The sequence below is a fragment of the Hyposmocoma kahamanoa genome, unplaced genomic scaffold (assembly GCF_003589595.1).
Source record: "Hyposmocoma kahamanoa isolate Upper Pololo Valley unplaced genomic scaffold, ASM358959v1 228, whole genome shotgun sequence".
NCBI lineage: Eukaryota > Metazoa > Arthropoda > Insecta > Lepidoptera > Cosmopterigidae > Hyposmocoma > Hyposmocoma kahamanoa.
In genome coordinates this window covers 348,371-358,998 of record NW_020653747.1, presented here as the reverse complement: position 1 = coordinate 358,998, position 10,628 = coordinate 348,371, and the positions used below count along the sequence as shown (strand labels likewise).

The window sequence follows — 10,628 nt, the reverse complement described above, 5'->3', positions numbered from 1 at the left end:
ATAAACTTTGATCCTATTTGTTTTTAATCTGAGCTTGTCATGTTATGCACCGCCTGTTTTTTATTCCAAACCCAGCTCTCCGGTTGACTAGTAGAGAATGCCTAATGGCATTAAGTCCGCCATTTTGTACTGTTTTGTGTACAATTTGCCACAGTAGAAAAAATACATAATGCAGTAACGAGAAAGCAATAAAAAAGAACTCTCTGTCCTTAGCATTATTATTCAAATCTGATGGTAGGGTATGATTTCCTTGTATTTTCCGTCCACTTTATTTTCCACTTGTAAAACAGCAGGTTTTGATGCGTCATATGGCAATCGGCGTTGTAAAAATAAAATAAAAATGGAAGTAAACTAATTTGCTACTACGCGAGCCCAGTGATGGGAAAATTGTGTAAAATAACTGCGAGTGTGTTTATTTTTTTTTTTATAATATCAACTGACGGACAAGTCGTCCGCCTGATGTTAAGCTACACGCTATTATGCCTTATTGCCATTGAAATAACATAAAGTATGTATTGATATACTTAATGGCCTCTGCGTTCCCGCCCGCCGGTTTGCTCTGGCTCTTAAGTCAACGTGTACTGGAAAACAGAAAACAATTCCCTGATAACAACAACAAAAAAAAACCTATTGGTTATCTCCTTCTTATTAAAGGCGGTTAAAAGTGTACGCGGACATATTTGAAACCTTTGCAGATGTTACAATCTTGCGCAAGTGCTTTAGAACCAAATCGAGGTCGCATTGTGAAACTTAAACACAAAAGATGAACACAAAGTGTTATAAAGCACGTACACTCAAGCAAACTATAAGTTTATTAACCTGAAGAATGCTAAGGTTCTAAATGTGGACGTTTTTTAATAGTAAAATTTTTCGCCTTTCAGAACAGGCTACCAGTCGTTTTCGTCAATAGCTTAATTTACTGACATTTTTACGCAGGACGTCGTTATATCTTTTCGGTGGCGATTTTAAATTCATGGACGTTTTTTAGTTTGCATTAAATTTAGATTTCATTAATGTAACACAGACACACGGTTGTCGATAATCTCACCTGATGTTAAGCGACATTGTAACCTATAATGGTAACACGCAATTGTCTAAAAATGCCTATTCACTCTAACCCTGAATAGCCCTAAATTTTACCGTTCAAGAAAAACAGGTGTTCTATTTCTTTACCGTGCATATTAGGAAGGATGAATCAATCAATATCAATGAAGTACGTCTAGGGAGTAAAACAATATATTTTACTCGACTTAAAAAAGGCGGAGGTTCTCAATTCGACTGTACTTTTTTTGACGCGATTTGTGAACCAATTTTGATGATTCTGTTTTTGGTAGAAAGAAGTTACCTCGGTATTACACATTAAATTTTGTAGAAAATATTCCTTTTATTATAGAGGTCGGTTTTTTTATAAAAAGTTATTTCATATTTAAATATTTGTTTTTTTTTCAGCCGAGACTATGAGACCTGTAAAAGGCCCGAAACGTTGGTTTGTTTGAAAAAACAAACATACGTAATTTATTTCAAGTTTCATTTTCTGTGTGTAACTATCGTGAAAACCTAGTAACTTGAGATGTGAAGATTTTTTTTAAATTAAGTGGATTTGCTCGCCTGGCTCTGGAGCAAAGATAGGATCTACGATGGGAGGAGCTCGCCCAGTAGATGCCTATTTAATCACACCGTAAAGATACTCGGGTTGTGGGTGCTCGGAAACACAGTCGCAGGCAGAGAATGTTGTAAAAAAAGTTCACGAAAAGCGCTTAGTACGCCTCAAGGAAATATCAACCAAGTAAGGATGATATTTCGCCGTGCGTCTGGATGTCCGATGGTACAAGGTGGCGGGCGAGATGAGCTGATGGAGCTCAGGGCACCCTCACCGATATATATTACGTAGAATATAAATATAAAATTCAAAAAACAAAAACAAAAATCAAATTTAGTGAAAAAAAATAAAGGAACTAAAAACCAAAATAAAAACAGAACGGGTCCAAAAATTAGATTGATGTAATGTTCATTGGAAGTGTCGTATTACAAAAAGCCTTTTCTTTTTCTTTTTTTTTGCTTAATGCCATTATATGTTGATAAATTATATGTTGCCTCCTTTACTAGTGATGAAAGTGACTCGGTCTTTTAAGGCGTTTAATAACGATTCCACTCCGTTTTACAGGACTCGACTCTAAAATTAAGACTGGGGGTTCGAGTTTTTATTAATAAGACTCAGTCGCTATATTAAAAGACTCTAAAGACTTAAACGACTTGAACAACTTGAATGACTCGAGTTGTTTGCAAAGGACTTATACCTTTTTTATGTCTTATTAAACCCGAAGTTTATAAATAAAAATGACGTAAGTAGTATGTAATAAATAATCACGTTTATTTACTTATAATAAAAGTCGTAAAATAAATACCTTGTGGGTAGAAATAAAATTACGCCATACGGCTCATGACTCGCGACTCCCTAGGCTATGAGGCGTTTCAGTTTTTTTAGTCGTTTGAGTCCTATAAGTCTTTTAAGCTTCCTAGGGTTAAAAGACTTCGACTCGTATTAGTCTTCAGTTTTGATCCTATGACTCAAGACTTGAGGCTTAAAAGACTAGACTAGTCGTGAGACATTAAAAATTAGTCGAGGTTTTCAAAAGGCCTTAAAAGACTGAGTCTCTTCATCACTATCCATTACCTCCTTGTGTTAGGAACATTCAGTTGTGGCCTAACGTATAAGTTCAAGAAACTTTACTTTGACTTTTCCAGGTACGCAGTTATATTATGTGTCCAGGTGTGAACATCGGTCACTGTTAACTGCACTATGTTAACACGGTTAACGTGGTTTCGTTAACGTGTGCGTATGAAGGTTGTAACTTTCAAAGTTGTGGTTTAATTAGACTTAACCGAAAACAACAATGTTACTCTATGGATTTTGAAATGGTATCGTATGTATATTGACTTATTTGTAGGATCATTGAGGCTTAAGATTTAAATTCAACTTTATGACGCTTCGCGAACGGTCCACTATCCAGAGCTTAAGGTGCTCTTGACCGTGATGTTTCACTGAACTTGGCGGTATTTGAACCGATTTAAAAAAAAGGAGGAGGTTTGTCGTTCGACTGTGTTTCTTATTTGTGTGTATGTTACGTGGTTATCTACTCAAATATTTATGAACCGATTTCGATGATTCTTTTTTGTTACAACAATAAAACTTGGCAAATGGATGTAATTCCACAAACTTTTAAGGTAGGTTGTTGGTTGTTTAATAACAACAAAAGCCTCCGAATAAGGTCCGCAACCCGTGGAGTACAATGTCCTAGGAGCATAAAAAGCAACAACCGCCAACTTTTGTTTTCAACGGTCGCCGACTGGCCCACGCCTGCGCAGGCTCGCGGCGGCGACGATGCGTGGCGGTAAGAAACATCGCCGGCGCGGGCGGCGGTTGCAGTACAGGATGAAAGTTCCAGTGTTGCCACTTTATTATTTTTGGATTATTTTGCTGCATCTTTAATTTGTAGCGCTGAACTAACATTTAGAAGTCGCATTGCACAGTGCACAAAATTAAGTTCTCGTTTGTTTATGGAAACTTTAATTAGTAATTTATTTTGTTACCATAAGAACAATCAATAGGTCATCGAGCCAATAGGTATACATACGTAAGTATTAACTTAACATATTATCGTTTCAAGGTTTAACATTAGCCTTTACAAAGACATTTTTTTTAACTTGACGTCTTAATTGCCCTATTTTACCAACCCATCAAATATACAAAGAGAATTTATTTTTAATTTAGAATTCAAAATTATTAAAATACAATCAGTTTTATTTGACATGCAAAAAATATATACTACAAAAATATATAAAATATATTTATACAAAAATATATACCATAAACATTCACCTAGTAGGTCAATGATCAGAAACAAAAACAGAAAATAATATAATAAAAATAGTAATTTTATTGTAAGTATTATACAGAAAAAAAATTAAATAAGGCTAGTCAAAAGTCCCAATAGTTGAGGTATATGTAAAAACATAGCCATGGCTGTTATTTTGCCATCGCCCATGGAAAGGAATACAACAAACCAAATTAATGCATTAGCACAATTAATTTACTATTAAATACAAAATAATAATACCTATGTCGAAATTACACACTCAAAACACAAAATAAATTACAATGTAATGTTTGGAAGGATTAAGATCTTACGTGTAATCTGTAATAAATTAGAACACATTAAGGTATTTTTAAACGTCAGTATGACAGTTGCAATGAAGCCATATTAGAGAACACAAAATTTTTTTTTTGAATATTGTTTTTTGTTCCTTTATTTTTTTCACAAAATTCGGGGAGCATAATATATAGAATAACTAAATATGGCTGTTTACAAAAATAACAGAAAATGACTAAACATAAAGTTGATGTAGTGTTCATTGGAGGTATCGTTATTGTTGACTATTCAAAACATTACATAAATTGTATTAACAAAACCTCTTGAGTTCATTCGATAAAAATATTTTTTGTGCGACTAATGTTACCTTCCACTACGTTTTCATCATACGAAGCATGATACGAAGTTACAACCAGAGCATTTTGAAATATCCTTGAGTGTCATTGAGTCATTCCTTTTTGTCTGTATTGTAATTAGTTAAACCACAAAAGACAAAATTATATATTGAGTATTATAATAAAATATGAAAAATGTTGTATTCAAAATGGCAGTGTTTCTTTGTTTGAACAAAATGAGTCACTGCAAAAATATTCTGCAGATATCGCTACCACAAGCAGGCAACACTGCACCGTTCAACTTTTTTTTATTCCGCCAGTCCGTTTGTTTCGCTCGGGCGAGGAGTACGTCTCGTTTCACCGCGAGTTAAACTACTTTTACGCCGTCTCTGTAGAGCGTAACCAACCGGTTTTGATTTGAAAGTGAGGAGTGGCGTGGCTAGAGCCTTTGTACTATACACCCTATTTCAGTGAATAAAAACTCCTTACCTAGTGTAAAACTCTTTAAAAAGTGACTCATTATTGGATCGCGCCTATCTTTCGAAGGTAAATTACTAATTTTGTATCAAAATTGTTATCTTTTATTATCGATGTCTCTGATTGCGATAGTTTATGTTTATTTGATAGTGGCAAGTTGTAGCAGTTTAAAAAAAAAACGTTTACCTCTAACTTTTAGAACTTTGTGACCCTTTTTTGTAACAATTTTTACAACTACCTGTTTCGTTTGGTGTTTTTTTTATAAATTTGTTTGTTACGAGAACAGTTAAGAAAAGAAACTCCCATTGATAAATTGATGTTTTATTGATTTTTATGGTGGTGAAATTTACACCGGGGTTTTTCCCATGTCTTTTCTGGGAATCATGTAGTTAGTGAGGTGACACCGTTCCGATATCGGCATATCGGAAAAAGTACTTTTAAATATACCTATTCAATTACGTAGGCGTCTATTTTTACCTTCGGAAGTCAATGAACGAGAATATCTGCGGATAATATCTAGTACACGTATAGCGATATATCTGTGGGGGTTATTTAATTATAATTAAAGACAAAGCATTAACTTTGAGATTTAATATTATGAAGAAAAATTTAATCATGAGAGCATATAATTCCTTGATTACTAAGAAGTATGCAGATAGATAAGTCTATTATTTCAATGTGGTATCTAATTGGCCAGTAATAGTTGCTTTCTTCATTTAAACATTGAAAATCTAGCATACGGGTTTGAAAATCCAACCGTAAATCTTTAACGGTGTTCTTAAATCATTACTTACTTGCAAAGGCTGGTTGCAAAGGAAGTTCTCGATCAGTAACTAGTTATTTTAAACGTTCTTTACCTATCTCTTTGAGAGAGGTGATTTTTGCGAAGTTGAGTCTCGCGGAATTGTAGCTTTAAAACGTCCACCATATTTTTAAAGCTGTGATTTTGAATAATTAATAACTCGTAACGGCTTATTGCAATTCAGAATTTCTTTTGTTGTGGACAACGTCCCTATATTAATTAATTAGAGTGCTTAGTTTAGCTTTTATTTATCAATATCTCGATAGTCGGTGACTCGCAACTTTCAAAGGTGAAATACGTGTTCCATTACATATAGACATTTTTAATCTAGATATTTTAAGTAGACGAAGTCTTCAGTATACTTTTGCTATGAAAGGCAGAGATTTTATCTGATGTTGTCATATTTTTGTTTAATATGGTGTAATAACAGATATACAAGCCACGCTTACTCAAAATAACAGTTATCGGGACAACTTCACAGTGACTGTAATCTACTAGCAATTGTACACAACTTATGCAATTAAAAAAGTACACAGTTGAGTGAACAGCATTAAACTGTAATGTTAAAAAGTTGCAAATTTAATTGCATTTAGAATACCTATAATGGTTACAAAAATAAAAAAAGAAATTACGACAACGCTACACAGAGAAAATGACCAACAACCAAAAGAAAAGGCGCCAAAAATAAGTACGTTTAGAATTTCAATCTAAAAGTAAACTGTTAAAAAGAATTCATTAAAATTCAAAAAATTGTTTAAACTTAGTGAAAACAAATCACAACAGATACCTTTTATTGTATTTAGCGACACGTCCTGTGTAATATAACAACACTAAAATATGGTGTCCCAACGCCAATCCTTCTTCAGAATTATTAACCGACTTTAAAAAAGGAGAAGGAGGTTCTCAATACGACTGTATATATTTTTTATTTTTTTGTGTATAAGTTACGGGATTACTCCGAGATTTTTGTACCGAATTCGAAATTTTTTTTTTTGTTGGAAAGAAGGTACCGGGGTACTTTCCGTTAACCAATTGCAATAAAACTTGGCAAATAAATGAAATTCCACGAACTTTTGTAATTAGTAATTAGCAATTAGTAACGCAAAGTTCGAACACTAATAAAAATTCGTTCTATCCAGCTGGAATCAACTAGCGACCTCACCATACCATTCATATACACAGTTTCTTAAATAAAAAAGTAAGTCGCGTTTCTAGAATAATAATAATAATGTCTCAAACTAGGTAATTCCTTGTACTATGAGAGTACCAGAGCAATTGAATTCACTCTGGCACTTCCCGTCACACCCAGCCCAGAAACAATTTAGAAAAATTTCATTTTCAGAATACCGGAAATAATAATAATTATTTAAGAATATTGTCTCTCTACAGTATTTTCTTAAAATCAGATTTAAACAAATATTAAAAAATAAAATAATTTGACACAAAAGGCAGAGGCTCAATTTAATCGACACGGTGATGAGACCGCACCGCGCAGCTCTGTTTTTCAGCCTGTCCATAATCCCTATAGTCTTAGTGGAAAACATATCAACGAGGGCTGAATGAGCATTTAGAATCGAACCCGGGACCTCCTCATCCAGTGCCCACTGTGTAAACCGCCGGTCGGGCCATCGATGTCGTCAAGTAATAACACACATTTCTGTCCAAATACCACCAGTACCACTCCGTTGTATATATCCTAAGATGCAGTTTCTTCAATTTGAATGTAAATCGCATTCGCCTCGTATGGACTTCGCTCAACTGCTTTGTTATCCAAAAGCAATCGCATTGTTTTCAATTCAGCACTGCATTTGCTGTTACAGATTTTCCATGAAACCTCCGTGTGTAAACTGTTGAACGTTTGTATGTACGTTCAATGGAGATTTATTAACAATATTTGTAACTAGGGTTTGCGTTTAACTCGCGCCTTGTCAAATAAATTAACGAGTTTTAAAGTACTGTTTTGTAAACCGCTTGTAGTTCCTTATGAGTGTTGAATTATTCAACTATACCTATAACAAACCTATAACAGTCCTCAAATGTTCGTGGTATTACGTCTATTTGCCAAATTTTATTGAAATCGGTTGCCCGAAAGTGCGCGAAACCGGATACATACCCTAGTTTGTGGAATATTTTCTTCAAATTTAAATGGGACCAAAACTGAGGTGCCTTCATGCACAATGAGAACCTCTTATGTACTTACTTATGTAATTATTTTAATAAAATATTTTGAGAAAAAAGAAATCAATATAGGTAATTTACGTTTTTGTGTGACATGAATGTCTAAAAATAACCTCTAGTAAGCTGTTTAATAGGTATGGAATAAGTTATCTTCAGGTCCTATCTCCATAGTAGTTAGTGACTTGGAATTATAAATTTACCCGAGGTCAAATTAAAATCATCTTTATTCCAAAGGTAAGCAAATTACACTTGAAATCGTCGTATTAATTTGACTCTACTGCTCATTCGTAAGGCAGAGTCCCCTGAGAAGAATGAGCAAGAAACTCCAGGGGTTGCTCTTTTAAATATACATTTGACATTCAAAATATTTATTTCAAACATCGAAGATTGCGACTACCTGCAAGAGCTGAATGGGTCGCACCCAGGGGTCCTTGTCATCGAAGTACGCAAGCTGTAAATGACCTTAAGCATAAAGTTTTTGTTTCACTGTAGTTTTCAACTTCGTAAAGGCAAATTTTTAATATCTATTTGGAACCTTATTATGGAAGCGTATACATTGCCCCTATATATTGTAAGTAAGTGAAATTGTGACTTTGTATTGTGGTTATCAACTATACACAGCAAGCTTTTGTTAAGCACCCCGTGATATATTATATATTACTTGAAATCTAGACAATTAGACGAGGAGATCCCGGACTCGATTCCCGGTAGGACCAATTTGGGAAAGACATTTGAAATTGGTTTCGGTATTGCGTGTTCTGGTTGGTGCCATGGAATGATTTCTGTTGCTGTGGTAGGGACGTCCCTAGTTTCAGACCAGGTATTTGTTGTGGTTGTTTGGCACAATATAAGCTATACCAGGGCGGTTTGGTAAGTCCGTGACTTAAGAAGAATATTTTTTTAATTATGGATTATTTTTGACCAGCGATATTCTTCAACTCATTAAAAAAAATATATTTTGTCAAACTCTGAAAAATAGTACTCTGTTTCAGCTGTCACTTTCTCATTTGATTTTAAAAATCAAATTAAAAAGTCAATCTGGTGAATACGGGGAGTGCGGCTATAGTTAGTACCATAATTGGACAAGTTTTGATGTTATGATTGCAGATGAGAAGCGGAATACTCGAAATACGTTATCTCCATCTTCGAAAAATATGTTTGTAATATGTTTTATTTTCGCGCTAATTTAAAAAAAGTAACGTCTGTTGCGTAGGAAGGAATTCTAAATAAATACATAAATTTCGAAAAAAGTTATTATATAAACTTAGTCACTTTTTTATCAAACCCTCGTATTATACTTTTTCTTTGTTATAGCAATTAAACTTATCAACGAAAAAAAATCATAGTCTATGAAGTCGACGGGATATAAGAAACAAAGGTACAAAAAAATGTTACAAAACTATAGATTTCATAACTTGGCTCACACAAGTTATGAAACTTATTGTTGCTTACTACATTATGTGCCCCGTAATTATGTACTATATAATGTATTAATGTGCGCTTACAAATTCCTAAACAACAATTATATAACGGTTATATGCATTGGCGGAACCGCAGCGAACGGACGTACGCGAAACCACTATAGTTTACCTTTTATAGCCTGGTGATTCATACCGGCTAGCCCACAGGTTAAACTCAAGTACTCTTTATTTCATTGGGAAGTAAAGAACATTTGAAATCTTCATATTGATTAAACTCTACTGCTCATACGTAAGGTAGATTCCTCCTAGAATAACGAGCAAGAAACTCTAGGGATTGGTTTTTTGTAAAAAATACAATTGTACACATTTATCATATTTTACAATATTTATTAGCACAGAGCTTCTTGTGAAGTGTTCGTCCAGGGAAGTACTGCCACTTTACCTATTACTGCCGCCAAGCAGTAATGTCAGCATTACTGTGTTCCGGTTTTGAAGGTAACCCCGTTTATTTGCAGTATTCGATGTGCGTTTGTATGTATATGTTAAGCGTTTTTGCAGTACAAATGACGTGTGAACGGTTCTGTTATAATGTATGCTCCATTGTTCAGTCGATTCGGATTTACACCGCAAAAAAAAACGCTCAGTGCAATGCTATGTGAACGGGGGGTAATGGTGCTAGTAAAATTATAGGCACATGAGCCTTGTTAACTTATGTATCAGGGTGACAGGCGCAGTGACAGATTCCTTACAACTTTGCCATTTAACACACGACATACAACACAAAGACGTGAATAAACTCGTGGTGGCTGAGAGAAAGGTTCTCATGAAAATATTAGGGCCAGACCAACGGGAGAACGGTAGCTGGAAAGTTCGCACTAACGCTGAAATAGAAGAGCTCTTCGCCCAGCTAGACACCATCGGCGAAACCATAGCGCACAGAATTCGCTGGCTCGGCCATTTAGAAATATAGGAGAGGATCGGAACGTTAAGAGAGCCTATCTGGGTCGACCTACTGAACGAAGACCAGTTGGTCGTCTCAGGTATCGCTGGAGCGACGCCGTGGATCTGCCACGCGTGGATGTACTACAAGCCATCAATTGGCGAGAGATTGCGCAAGACATTTTGGGTCGCTGAGCCAGCGGAGTAAGTGTCCGAACCACCTAACTGAGCATTCTTTTCTCCATCTTTGTCACTACATTTTCTTCCACGCAACAACTTGATGGGTTTATGGCGAAAATAAATAAGATTGAAGTGATAATCAATA

General features: G+C 34.9%; 1 protein-coding gene across 5 annotated transcripts in view; it reads left to right on the top strand.

The window, feature by feature from the left end:
* The first annotated feature begins 4,809 nt into the window (after positions 1 to 4,809).
* Positions 4,810 to 10,628, top strand: part of LOC113228357 (fasciclin-3) — a 300,102-nt gene continuing 294,283 nt past the window's right edge. For all 5 annotated transcript variants that reach the window (XM_026461627.1, XM_026461628.1, XM_026461626.1 and 2 more), the window contains exon 1: positions 4,810 to 5,032. The gene's annotated coding sequence lies outside the window, so the exon portion shown is untranslated. The remainder of the gene's footprint in view (positions 5,033 to 10,628) is intronic.